Source organism: Notolepis coatsorum, assembly GCF_963971535.1.
Source record: "Notolepis coatsorum genome assembly, chromosome: 5".
NCBI classification, from domain to species: domain Eukaryota; kingdom Metazoa; phylum Chordata; class Actinopteri; order Aulopiformes; family Paralepididae; genus Notolepis; species Notolepis coatsorum.
The window spans coordinates 5,249,897-5,263,378 of record NC_140169.1 but is presented as its reverse complement, the minus strand read 5'-3'; the positions used below and the strand labels follow the sequence as shown (position 1 = coordinate 5,263,378).

Below are 13,482 nucleotides of genomic sequence, written 5' to 3'. Positions count from 1 at the left end.
GTAAGTAAGTAAGTAAGTAAGTAAGTAAGTAAGTAAGTAAGTAAGTAAGTAAGTAAGTAAGTAAGTAAGTAAGTAAGTAAGTAAGTAAGTAAGTAAGTAAGTAAGTAAGTAAAGTTTATCTATATAGCACTTTTCACAGAGACAACTCACAAAGTGCTTTACATACAGCAGAAATAAAATAAAATAAAAATAAAAAGCAAGAAACCATTCAAGAGATAAGATAGAACAAAACACAATGCATCACAGAGAAACAAAACAAAACAAAAGACATATTCTATACCTGAAGGAGAAGCTCAAACATTACCCAAAGGCCTGTTTAAGCAGTAATGTTTTTAGCTGATTTTTTTAAATTTCAACAGACGATACAGCTCTTAGGCCACGAGGAAGGGCATTCCAGAGTCTAGGCGCTACAGATTGAAAGGCTCTGTCACCTTTGGTGATCAACCTGGTGCGCGGAATGACCAACAGATCCTGGTCAGCTGTCCTCAGGGTCCTGCTGGGCACATATGGTTCCAGCAGGTCAGTTAAATATTCTGGTGCCTGGCCGTGCAGAGCTCTGAAAGTGAGCACCAGGACTTTGAAATTAATTCTAAAATGTATAGGAAGCCAGTGCAAGGAGGCCAGAACTGGAGTAATGTGACACCTTCTGCTTGATCTGGTCAGCAGTCTTGCAGCAGTATTTTGGATGAACTGGGGGCGGTCTATGGATGATTTATTGAGGCAGGTGAGAACCGAATTGCAGTAGTCTAGACGAGAAGAAACGAAGGCATGGATAAATGGTAACTCAGTTACGTCTACTCTGCATCGAACATTGTACATATGTCTATACTGAACACTGTGACCTAATTTTTTAACTTCTAATTTACATGCTATACTATGTTATCTTATTTCATACTTATCTTGTCTTGCACAGTCTCTGGAGCGTAACAGTAAGAAGCATTTTGTATAAAAGTATTCTGTACTTCTGTATGACAACTATTAAAGAAACTTGAAACTTGAAACTTGATCAACTCTAGGTCAGAGTGGGAAACCATCGACCTGAGTTTAGCAATATTCCTGAGATGGAAAAAAACAGGTGCGGGTCACCGACTTGATATGGGTGTCGAGGTGCATGGCCTGATCAACGTTTACCCCAAGGTTCCTGAGGTTGGGGCTCACATTAGTTTCTAGGGGCCCAAGGCAACCAGCCACCCTAGATGCAACGCCATCAGAGGCCACGATGAGCACCTCGGTTTTGGCCTCATTTAGCTGGAGGAAGTTGCTAGCTAACCAGGCCTTAATGGCCGACAGACATTCATTTAAAACAATAAAATTAGAATTAAAATCATCAGGGCAATCAGGGTTAAAAGAGCAATACAGCTGGATATCATCCACATAAAGGTGGTAGGAGATGCCTTTAAAAGCGTTAATAATGTGTCCTAATGGGAGCAAATATAGTGAAAATAAAATCGGACCAAGTACCGAGCCCTGGGGGACCCCACAGGAAAGGGTAACAGACTCAGACACATGGGGGCCTACTCCGACTGAGAAACATCTACCTGAGAGATAGGACTCATGTGCAATCCCTGTGACACCCACCCAATCTCTGAGCCTATTTAGCAGAATGTTGTGATCTACAGTGTCAAATGCAACACTGAGATCCAGTAGCACTAAAATGGAGCATCTACCTGAGTCGGCGGACATAATCAGATCATTGGTTACTTTTAAAAGTGCAGTCTCCGTGGAGTGTTGCTTACGAAAACCCGACTGGAATTTGTCGAGAATGTGGTGTTCATTTAAAATGGATATAAGCTGGTTGGCAACAATTTTTTCTAAAATCTTGGACATAAATGATAATTTGGAGATGGGCCGATAGTTACTTGGTAACGAGGCGTCCAGACTTGGCTTTTTTAAAAGCGGCTGAACGATTGCCTGTTTGAAGTAGGCGGGGACCTGACCAGAGACCAAAGAGAGATTTATGATGGAAAGCAGACTGGGACCAATAGTGCCGAAAACGTCCTTTAATAGAGAGGCTGGGATGGTGTCTAATGGGCTAGAGGAGGTTTTTGTGCTTCTCACTAGCTCTGTTAGGTCGTGGAGGGAAATGGGTGAGAAGGAATTTAGAGTAGACTGACTGTTAGGAGATAACGGTTGGATTGAGGTGGAGGGTGTAATACCTGCCCTGACTCAGCAGATAAAACAGGTGTGACAGGGGTTTGTGGACTGACAATGATATTAATAGTGTCAAATAGGACTCTGGGGTTTAGTTTGCTAGATGAGATTAAGTTTGTGAAATAGGCAGCTCTCGCATCCTTAACCATACTGTTAAAATCAATTAAAAGTTGCTTAAAATGAAGACGGTGTACATTAAGCTGAGTGGACTTCCACTTTCGCTCAATACACCGGCAATTTCGTCTAAAACAACGAATATCCTCATTTAGCCAGGGAGAGGAATTTAAAGTGCGAACAGTGCAGGATTTCAGAGGAGCAACTACATCTAAAATGTCGGTTAAAAGCATGCACTGAAGTATCAATGTCGCCATTAACGTTCAGAGATGGCACCGCACTGCTCTCAAAGGCTGTGGAAAATGTTTCTGCTGAGAGGTCATTTAGCATGCGCGAGCGTTTAACTCGCTTAGTGGAAATAGTGTCAGTTTTAAAAACTAAATTAAAAAGTATGCATTTGTGATCACTTAAAATAATTTCCTCATAAACAATGTTATATATCGTATTTGCTTCGCGTCCCGCTCTGCACCTTATGAGATACCCCTTATCTCCTATGATACCTACTGTATCTCCCACGAACAAAAATACATGCACCCCACCTGTATGGGGCCCCGCCCCCATGGTGGCACCGCCCATATAACCGTGACTCTGGTCACCAAACACTCTTCCTCTATTTTCGTCCCAGCGTAATGGATGCGTGCACCATACGATAACTAGCAGGATGAAAAGGATCAGAGTCATAATGTTGAAAGCTTACCGGAGGTTGCTGGCCCCTGGCATCTTCAACGCATGTTTTCGGCGACACGACGGGCCTATGTTGATGTTCCTCGTTTGATGACAGCACATCGAGGTTCAGCTGTACAAGACTGGCTGTCGGGCCAGCTTGTACTCAGGTAGGCCCTGTGTCTTCAGGCATGGGTATTAGTGTTAGTAATGCTGGTTTGTTTTGTTACACAACCATGTTGTGTGTTGGCGCCGGGGGCAGGATGGTTTGGTGAACGTTCACTGCAGGGAACGGTTTCCAAGCTGTCTTGGGCGTGCTACTAAAACATCTAATGCTATGCTACATGCTATCGCTAATGCCGCATGCTATTACTACTGCTAATTGCTACGCTGTTCTAATGTCTCCGCCGTGAGATGTTGTCACTCTCCCTCCGCTTGCCCGGTTCATCAATGAAGGTCAGTCGGTAGCTGTTGTGGGTTTTTTTGCTGAGTCCTATTTACCTTTTTTTCGGGTAAATGGGTTGACAACAGGGTAGGCCGTGGCTAGGTTGCCTAGCCAGGTATGTTACCTTGTGTTCCGGCGGGGTTTGTTGAACGGTGTTTGTTACGAAGGATCAGATTAAACCGAATATATATATTTATTGATTGATATATATTGCATAATATTTGTATATCGTCTGATATCCCTTGTGTATTCTTTGTACATATACACGGAATATCCCTTTAACCTAGTACAGACCATAATATTTCGTTCTCCTATTGGACAGCGGTCCCCTAGGCGCCACTGCCATACCCCCAAGGTCTAGTTCAAAGTCACCGCCACAGACTTGCCTGGACATGAACGGCTCTGCGCAAGAATACGAGACAGGAATAAGGCTGGTACTAGTTTGTTCACCTAACGTATAAATATGGCGCAGGTGAATACAGAAGTAGTTCGAGTTACCCAAGTGAAGCCTCACCCACGATACAACGTGCGGTGAAGTAGGGCCCGTTTGGCCCCAAATAGAGCATTGAGACCGCGTGCGAATTGATAGCTGAAGTATCAGAGTTTAACGCTGTACCGTCGAGTTCGACCTATTCTATTAATTCAGTAATAGTCTATTTATGTATAGTGTATCGTGCGGCTACCGTTCTACAGTGACCAGCATCACCAACGTTTCCTCGCACCAGCTAGTGTGCTTATCCAGGCTGGGCAGCTTACCCTGGCGCCTTCACCCGAGGAGCCCTAGACGAGGACCGTGTGGACATGTACACTGGATAACCTACCCGACGACTACATAGCCCTTTTCGGCTGGATTATATTTGCTTTGGTCCTGTATCTGATGGAGCGGAGAATCGTCTACACCCACCATTGTGTGGGATTTACCCTGTGAGGAGCATCGTCGAGCCCGCCTCTAGGACGCCCGAGGCTGGCTAGCTTTCTTCAATGCGGAGCTGCATACCGGAGAATAGCTGCTGCTTTCGTCTGCCGATCAAGAGAGTAATGTACCGTCTCCCGTAGCAGGAGCTTATTGAGTCCCCGTTGATCCAGACTTTGCTACCGACATTTCCTCTCCCCTTGCTGGCCTACAACCGGAGGGACCCTACCAGTATCTCCCGCTGCCTTACTAGTGTACCATAGATATAATTCCTAAGATACAGGTGGTATTCATTATCTCCTGCGTAATATGATAATGGACTTACGTTATTGATTTACTCACGCACACTCTTTCGCCTTATAAGCGCGACCCTACGTAAAGTATTGTTATATACTATCATTGCTGCTAATAAATATTATTAAACCCAGATTTGTGTGGAACCGTGTCATTGTGGAGGTGTTCTCATCATATACCTGTGTACTGTATGGCCAGTAGTAATGTGTTACGATTAGTCCTACGCTTCTTTGGCATGATGGACAGATGGACCCAGATGGCAGAGTATAGATGAGACCGGAGACAGAGCGTGACGATGAACAGTTTACTAACACACAAGGTACATACACGACACAGGTAACATTTAACAATGACCGCGCACAGCAGGGCAGGACAGACAGGACTATATACACAAGACTAATTGACAGGACACAGAGGGTAATTTACAAACAAGACACAGGTGTGGTAGACAGAAACAATAGAGCACAGAGTACTGGGAAAACAATAACAAACAACCAGACTAAAACATAATTACAAACCACAGACAGGGGAACACAAGACTAACAAAGTGGAGACAACAGATAATAAACACAACAAACACAACTGACAATAAATAACAATAAGTTGGTGTGTGAGCTGATGCCAGATTGGCATCAGCCCACCGGGTGGCAATGTAGACTGAGGGTTATTGTTAATGGGAGGTACTTGTGAATACTGTCTGAGTCCTGGTCCCACAGGGCCAGGACCGGAGGAAGTGTTACAGTACCCCGCCCTCGAAGGTCGACTCCCAGGCGACCCAACAGACCCCCCGGGAACGGGGAGGGTGGGGGGGACGGAAGCCGCATCGGCGAAAAGAAGAGGGGGGAGGATGGGGGTTCGAGGGACGGGGCCTGCGGGAACAGGAACGGGGGGAGGGGGCTGACGAGGAGGGCTGGAGCAGGGAAGGATGGGAGGAAGAGACGACGGCTCCGGAGCGCGACCTGGGGCTGGGGTCTCCACGGTGGCGAGACCCCCCGCCGAACCCCGAACCGGAGGCTCCCTGGTGACAGGACGCGGTGCAGGACCCCCAACCGGGGTCCCTCCGGCAGCGGAATCCGACGTCGTCCTCCAGGTCTGCCATGGTGGTGGCTCATTCTCTGGAACCTCCCAGGGCGGAGGAGACCTCGACCAGGCCGGCGAGGAAGACCTGCGGTCCTGGGAACCCCTTCCCCTGGGGCTGTGGCGTCGGGATCCGCGCCCCGTCCCCGACGCTCCCCTGCGGACCAGGCGACTTCCCACCCAGGGATCCAGTACCGGGGTGGCCGCGGCGCAAGCACCCGATGTCATCGGCGCCGCTGGCCCAGCCACTGCGTCCCATGGTGCCAGACCCAGAGCGTTCGCCTGGTCGGCACGCAGGACGGAAGCGCCCAGGATCCCGAGCGCGAAGCTGGCTCCGTCTCTCCTCTCTGCCGGGTCCAAGTTCGGCGCGGTCATTCTGTTACGATTAGTCCTACGCTTCTTTGGCATGATGGACAGATGGACCCAGATGGCAGAGTATAGATGAGACCGGAGACAGAGCGTGACGATGAACAGTTTACTAACACACAAGGTACATACACGACACAGGTAACATTTAACAATGACCGCGCACAGCAGGGCAGGACAGACAGGACTATATACACAAGACTAATTGACAGGACACAGAGGGTAATTTACAAACAAGACACAGGTGTGGTAGACAGAAACAATAGAGCACAGAGTACTGGGAAAACAATAACAAACAACCAGACTAAAACATAATTACAAACCACAGACAGGGGAACACAAGACTAACAAAGTGGAGACAACAGATAATAAACACAACAAACACAACTGACAATAAATAACAATAAGTTGGTGTGTGAGCTGATGCCAGATTGGCATCAGCCCACCGGGTGGCAATGTAGACTGAGGGTTATTGTTAATGGGAGGTACTTGTGAATACTGTCTGAGTCCTGGTCCCACAGGGCCAGGACCGGAGGAAGTGTTACAGTAATGTACATAAGACAGTAGTGGTTTAATGATACCATACTTATTAATACAGTCAGGGAATTGTACCCCTCAGTTACAATTGGTCCTTCGAGCCGGAGGGTAATTAGCGTAATATTAATATAATATTAATATTAACATGGCCGATGATGAACACTCCACAAACGGTTCTCCTAAACTAGATCGCCCGGAGCGCAGACGGCAGCCACCTCTTCACCTAGAGGACTACGTTGTCAGTCCAATACCTAGCTTTAAAAAGAAGTTAAATACGGATAAAGTAACTAAAGCGGATAGTAAAAGTATGCCAAACCCTAACGACCAGGCGACCCCGCCAGTAGAGACCCTAGTGGGTTCTAACGTAACTGACCAAGCTCACAGGGGGGACCAGGAGGGACATGACATGACTTTACCCCCCGACAACGCCAACGGGACAGTCCCCGGAGAGCTCCAGGATAAAGAAAGCGCTCCAGGGACGGAACCCGACCCACTACCAGAAGAGACGCACACCCAGGAGATGGATCTCCTCGGAGCGCGACAGGAGAACGGATCTCCAACGAGCACTGCCAGAAGCCGATCACCTCCGCCTGTGTCTTCCCCCAGCGAAGCGGACAAGATGCTGGCGCAGGCACTCATCGCCACCCTGGCAGCCTCCACCGAACGCGATCGACTTCAGGGTGAACGCGATCGACTCCAAGCGCAACAGACGAGCGAGCGCGAACAAGCTGCAGACGAACGAGAGCGCCTTCACGCGCAACTCCAAGCGCAAGCCCTCAGTGAACGCGAACATTCTGCAACCGAGCGAGAGCGCTTCCAGGCGCAACAAAGGAGTGAAGACGACCGCATAAGACTGGAGACCAGACGCCTTCAGACGGAAGAGAACATTGAAAGAAGCCGCGCCAATGTGCAGCACGCCGCCGCCAATGCCCAGCGCGAAGCAGCGCCGCCCATGCCCAGCGCGAGGCAGAGCGCGACCGGCTGCAGGCGCAGCTGATGGACAAATTGATTACCATGGCGACACCCCCTCAATCCGCACGGAGCTCCCGGAGATCGTCAAGACAAGGGTCTAGGACACATTCCCCTACCCGACCAAGCGACCCGGGACCCCGCCAACAGGAGGATCCTGTCCACGTCTCCGAACCCCCTCCCCGGCCGGTCCATACGAGACACAGCAACCGGGAAGAACCGGACCACGCCGAGAGACTGAACAGAAGACTCCAGGACCTAGCAGAGGAAGAGGAAGAGGAGGAATGTCAAGCCGACCAGCAGCAACGTACTCTGGACCAGGAGGTCCAGTACAGCCCAGACGTCAGCCCCGAGGCACTGCACTACAAACCCCCGACTCAACTCACGGGTGAGTTTGACGCACCGTCAGCACCGAGGAACAGCACCTGGGTACCCGACCTTCGGTACCCACCAAGCACCAGCCCAAGACGACACGCACGGGGAGACTCGCCCAGGAGGCCTCTCCCACAACGCTCATCGATGTGCCAGCCATCCATGGCATCGTACCTTGGCACACCGACGTTCCCGGACTTCACACACGAGAACAGAGCACAGTACACAGAGCTACGAATGTGCTTAGAGACAATGATGTCCGATGTACCGGATGAAACGTACAAGTATGCTATCCTACTCAAGCACCTGAAGGTGCCCAGAGCGCACAATATAGCGCTGGCATATTCCAACTCTACTACCCCATACACCGCGGCTCTAGTAGCCCTCGACCAACGTTATGGACGTGTCAGAATGGAAGTAGGTGAATTCCAATGGGTGAAGGCAATCACAGAGACGGAGAGTGTTTACTCTTGAACAGGTTCGACTTTAATAGTAAGAACACAGAGTAAATTCTAAGAGAGACAAGTGCTAAATAGCACAAGTGGAAATAAGGTAAATAGGAGCTTATTGGAGGTCCAGAGTAGAACCGTCCGCGTTATCCCCGAACGCAATTAGTGAAGACCTGACAATGAACAAGCAGAAGACAGGTAGGTTACATAGACACCAAATACCAACATTCCACACACACCCCTGTGACAGCCAATCAGGAACCACCCCTAAGTGACAGCACTAATTGACAGGGAAATGACAGGTGACAAGCCCAGTGACATATGCCAGGAATGTGGGTGGTCACCGACCACTGTCGGTGTCCAGAACGTAACAGTACCCTCCCCCGACGAACGGCACCAGACGTTCACCTAGGAGCCTCGGGATTCAGCCGCCGGAAATCAACGATCAGGCTGGGATCTAAAATATCCCTTTGAGGCACCCAAGAACGCTCTTCTATCCCGTACCCCTCCCAATCCACCAAGAACTGAAACCCCCTACCCCTCCGCCTACAACCCAGTATCCTCCGCACCGTGTAAATGGGTTGACCGCCAATAAACCGGGGCGGAGGAACCACAGGCAGTGGCGGGGCCAAGGGCGATGAGAGGAATGGCTTCAACAGGGACACATGAAACGTCGGATGAACCCTCATAGAGCTCGGAAGTCGTAGCTTGTAAGCCACTGGATTAACCCGATGAATCACTTTAAATGGTCCTATAAAGCGAGGAGCCAGCTTCTTGGATTCCACCCGGAGAGGGAGATCCCGGGTGGAAAGCCAAACCCGCTGCCCTGGACGATAAACTGGAGCCGGACGACGCTTACGGTTAGCCTGCCGTTGGGTACTAACCGAAACCTTCTGTAGCGCCTTCCGAACCTGTTTCCACGTCCTGCGACAGCGAGCCACATGTGCCTGGGCCGAGGGCACCTCCGCCTCCTGCTCCTGCTCGGGAAACAGAGGAGGTTGAAAACCATACTGGCACTGAAAGGGAGACATACCGGTAGAAGAGGAGAGAAGGGTATTATGCGCGTACTCAGCCCAAGCCAACCTCCTACTCCACATTGCCGGACTACCGGCAACGTAACATCTCAAGACCCCCTCCAAATCCTGGTTGACCCTCTCCGTCTGCCCGTTCGACTGCGGATGGAACCCAGACGACAGACTGACAGAGGCGCCAAGGCCGGCGGCAAACGGCTTCCAGAACCTGGAGGCGAACTGAGGACCCCGGTCCGACACGATATCCACTGGCAGCCCGTGGACCCGAAAGACATGCTGTATAACTAAATCAGCAGTCTCCCGGGCCGAAGGAAGCTTGGGGAGAGGGACAAAGTGAGCCGCCTTAGAGAACCGATCCACCACCACCAAAATGGTGGTGAACCCGTCCGAAAGGGGAAGACCAGAAATAAAGTCCAGAGATATGTGTGACCAGGGTCGTTTAGGAATAGGAAGTGGTCGGAGGAGACCCGCTGGTGCCCGTCGAGAGGTCTTACTACGTGCGCACACCGGACAGGCCGCCACAAAGGAACGCGTATCCCCCTCCACTGTCGGCCACCAGAACCTCCTACGGATAAATTCCAGGGTCCTGGTTGCCCCTGGGTGGCTGGTGAGGGATGACGCATGTGCCCACTGTAGCAAGCGTGAGCGCGCCACCTTGGGAACATACGACCGTCCCGGAGGACCCCCACCTGGATCGGGCTCCCGCGTTAGCGCCGACCTTACCACCCTCTCTATGCCCCAAGACACGGGTGCCAAAATCAAGGCCGGTGGAATAATGGGATGGGGCTGCTCCTCCCGACCAGGAAGATCAAACTGGCGCGACAACGCGTCAGGTTTGATATTCTTGGAGCCGGGTCTATAGGAGATGGTATATCGAAATCGTGTGAAGAACAACGTCCACCTGGCCTGGCTAGCGTTAAGGCGTTTAGCCCCTTGGATGTAAGCCAAGTTCTTATGATCAGTCCAAATAATGAAAGGATGTGCCGCCCCCTCTAACCAATGTCTCCACTCCTCCAGTGCCAATTTGATCGCCAATAACTCCCGATTACCCACGTCGTAATTACGCTCGGCTGGTGACAGACGGCGAGAAAAAAAAGCACACGGGTGCACTTTCCCATCCTTTAAGCATTTCTGAGAGAGCACCCCCCCCACCGCGACGTCAGAGGCATCCACCTCCACAATGAACGGAACCTCTGCGTCATGGCAGATCAATACAGGAGCGGATGTAAAACGACGTTTAAGATCGCAGAAGGCCGACTCAGCCCTAGGCGACCATTCAAAGCCAGGGAGAGAGGCCTTAGTGAGAGCTGTTAAAGGATTGGCTAAGGCGCTAAAGTTGCGAATAAAGCGCCTGTAAAATTTTGCAAAGCCCAAAAAACGTTGTAACCCCTTGAGCGACGAAGGTCGTGGCCAGTCCAAAACTGCACTCACCTTGGCTGGATCCATGCGCAGATCGCCCATCGTCAACACAAAGCCCAGGAAGGACACGGTGTCCGTGTGAAACACACACTTCTCAGCCTTAACGAATAGTTGATGCTTGAGGAGACGGTCTAGCACCTCCCGAACGTGCATTTGGTGTTGCACCATATCGCGAGAAAAAATCAGGATATCATCTAAGTAGACAAACACCGACACCCCAATCAAGTCTCGCAGCACGTCGTTAACCAGGGCTTGGAAGACTGCCGGAGCATTAGCCAAACCAAAGGGCATGACCAAATACTCATAGTGCCCATTGGGTGTGTTAAATGCAGTCTTCCACTCGTCTCCCTCTCTAATCCTGACCAGATTGTATGCATTACGTAAGTCAAGTTTAGAAAAGACCTGTGCCCCCTGTAAGCACTCAAAGGCCGTGTCCATGAGAGGTAAAGGATATCGGTTCTTGATGGAAACGTCATTCAATCCCCTATAATCAATGCATGGGCGCTGATCCCCATCTTTTTTATCAACAAAGAAGAAGCCAGCGCCGGCAGGGGAAGTGGATGGGCGTATGTGCCCCGCAAGCAATGCCTCCTCTATGTAGGTGTTCATGGCCAAGGTTTCGGGGCGTGAGAGAGAGAACATTCGCCCGCGAGGCGGGGAGGTACCGGGTAGAAGATTAATGGGACAGTCGTATGATCTATGAGGCGGAAGTGCTTTAGCACGCGTCTTGCTAAAAACGTCCGCCAGGTCCCAATAGATCTCAGGCACCCCTATCAAATCGGGATTAGAGGGTAGATCAGAATCTGCCACGCTCCCCACTATCCTGGAGAAAGAGGGAGGAGACAAAAGAGAAGAGGGGGGGGGAGACAAGGGTTTGGGCAAACTCCCGCTGACGATCGACTTGACGTCGGCCGCCGTTGAGAGTTCGCCCGTGCTCCAATTAATGATACGAACACATGACGACAACCAGGGATGACCCAACACCATGACAGAATAGGGGGAAAAGATGACAAAAAATTTAACCCATTCCCACTCCCCACCCGCCACCCGGATGTGTAAAGGAACAGTGCGCTGGGTGACGCTCCCACTGCCCAGAGGCCGACCGTCCAGGGCATAAACTGGTAAGGGAACCCCTAAATCCTCCACTGGGGTTCCCCACTCCTTCACCAATCCCACGTGTATAAAATTGCCCGCCGCCCCTGAGTCAATGAGAGCCTTAGTTCCCCTAATGTCACCCCCACAGTTGATCGCCACCTCAAAAAATGTACGAGAATCAGTGGTTTTGGCAGGAATGAGCCCACCTGCTGGCGCTTTCTCGAAGCCTGACGGCGCACCTTCTATTCCCGACTGGCGCCGAGCCGATACAGCCTGGACCCGACAGCTGCCGAAGCGGTGACCGGTGCGGCCGCACCGGAAGCAGCGTCGCTCTTTGATGAAGCTCTGCCTCTCGTCGTCCGAGAGCGACAGCGCTCCAAGCTGCATGGATTCATCACCCAGTGGCCCACTCGTGTAATGCATGGAAGTATCAACACCAGGAGAAGAAGGAAAACATACCTGGGTGTTGTTGACACGCTCCTTCTCCCTCTCCTGGTGCCGATTGTCCATCTTGATGGTGGTGTTGATCAGCACTTCCAGCTGCTCGGGGATCTCACGCGTGGAGAGCGCATCTCGCATCCGCGCTGAGAGTCCCCTGACGAACAGAACCACGCAGACGTTCTCCGCCCAAGCTGTCTCCCGAGCCAAGATCCGAAAATTGATAGCGTAAGCTGCGACCGTGCGGATGCCCTGCCGGCAGTCGAGAAGACGACCACCAGCCTCGAAGATCGAGAGTACCCGGGAAGTATTGAATACTCTTCTCAACTCCCGGGTAAAGGCGTCCAGACTGTCGCAGATTATCGCCCCCGCCTCTAATTCCGCCGTAGCCCAGGAGAGAGCTTGACCGGTGAGCAGTGTGATAATATATGCCACCTGTGCTGTCTCCGATGGAAATGATCGTGGTTGCAGCCGGAAAACAAGTAGACACTGGGTGATGAATTCCCGACAACCATCCGGTGATCTGTCATAGCGAGCGGGCGCCTGCAGACGTGGCTCGTGGGACCGTTCCTGGACCCCGAACACCCCCCGACTCTCCTCTGCGTGGAGCGCTGCTTCTCCCGTCGCCGACTGAACACCAGCCACTCCTTCTTGGGCTTGTCGGGCTGTGGCCAACGCCGACTGCGCCACCGCTTGGGATGATCCGACGATCCCGTTGAGTCGGATTAACTCGGCGCTGACCAGCTGTTGATGTTCCTCCATCCGTGTCTGGGCTGCTCCCTGCGCCTGGAGCATCTCCATGATGGCCTCCATGGAATTCTGATGGTCAGGTCTTCTGTCAGAATGGAGGTAGGTGAATTCCAATGGGTGAAGGCAATCACAGAGACGGAGAGTGTTTACTCTTGAACAGGTTCGACTTTAATAGTAAGAACACAGAGTAAATTCTAAGAGAGACAAGTGCTAAATAGCACAAGTGGAAATAAGGTAAATAGGAGCTTATTGGAGGTCCAGAGTAGAACCGTCCGCGTTATCCCCGAACGCAATTAGTGAAGACCTGACAATGAACAAGCAGAAGACAGGTAGGTTACATAGACACCAAATACCAACATTCCACACACACCCCCGTGACAGCCAATCAGGAACCACCCC

General features: G+C 51.1%; 1 protein-coding gene across 1 annotated transcript in view; it reads right to left on the bottom strand.

The window, feature by feature from the left end:
• Positions 1 to 13,482, bottom strand: part of LOC311229255 (inactive dipeptidyl peptidase 10-like) — a gene marked incomplete at both ends in the record, with an annotated part of 310,035 nt that overhangs the window by 21,957 nt on the left and 274,596 nt on the right. The window lies entirely within an intron of this gene.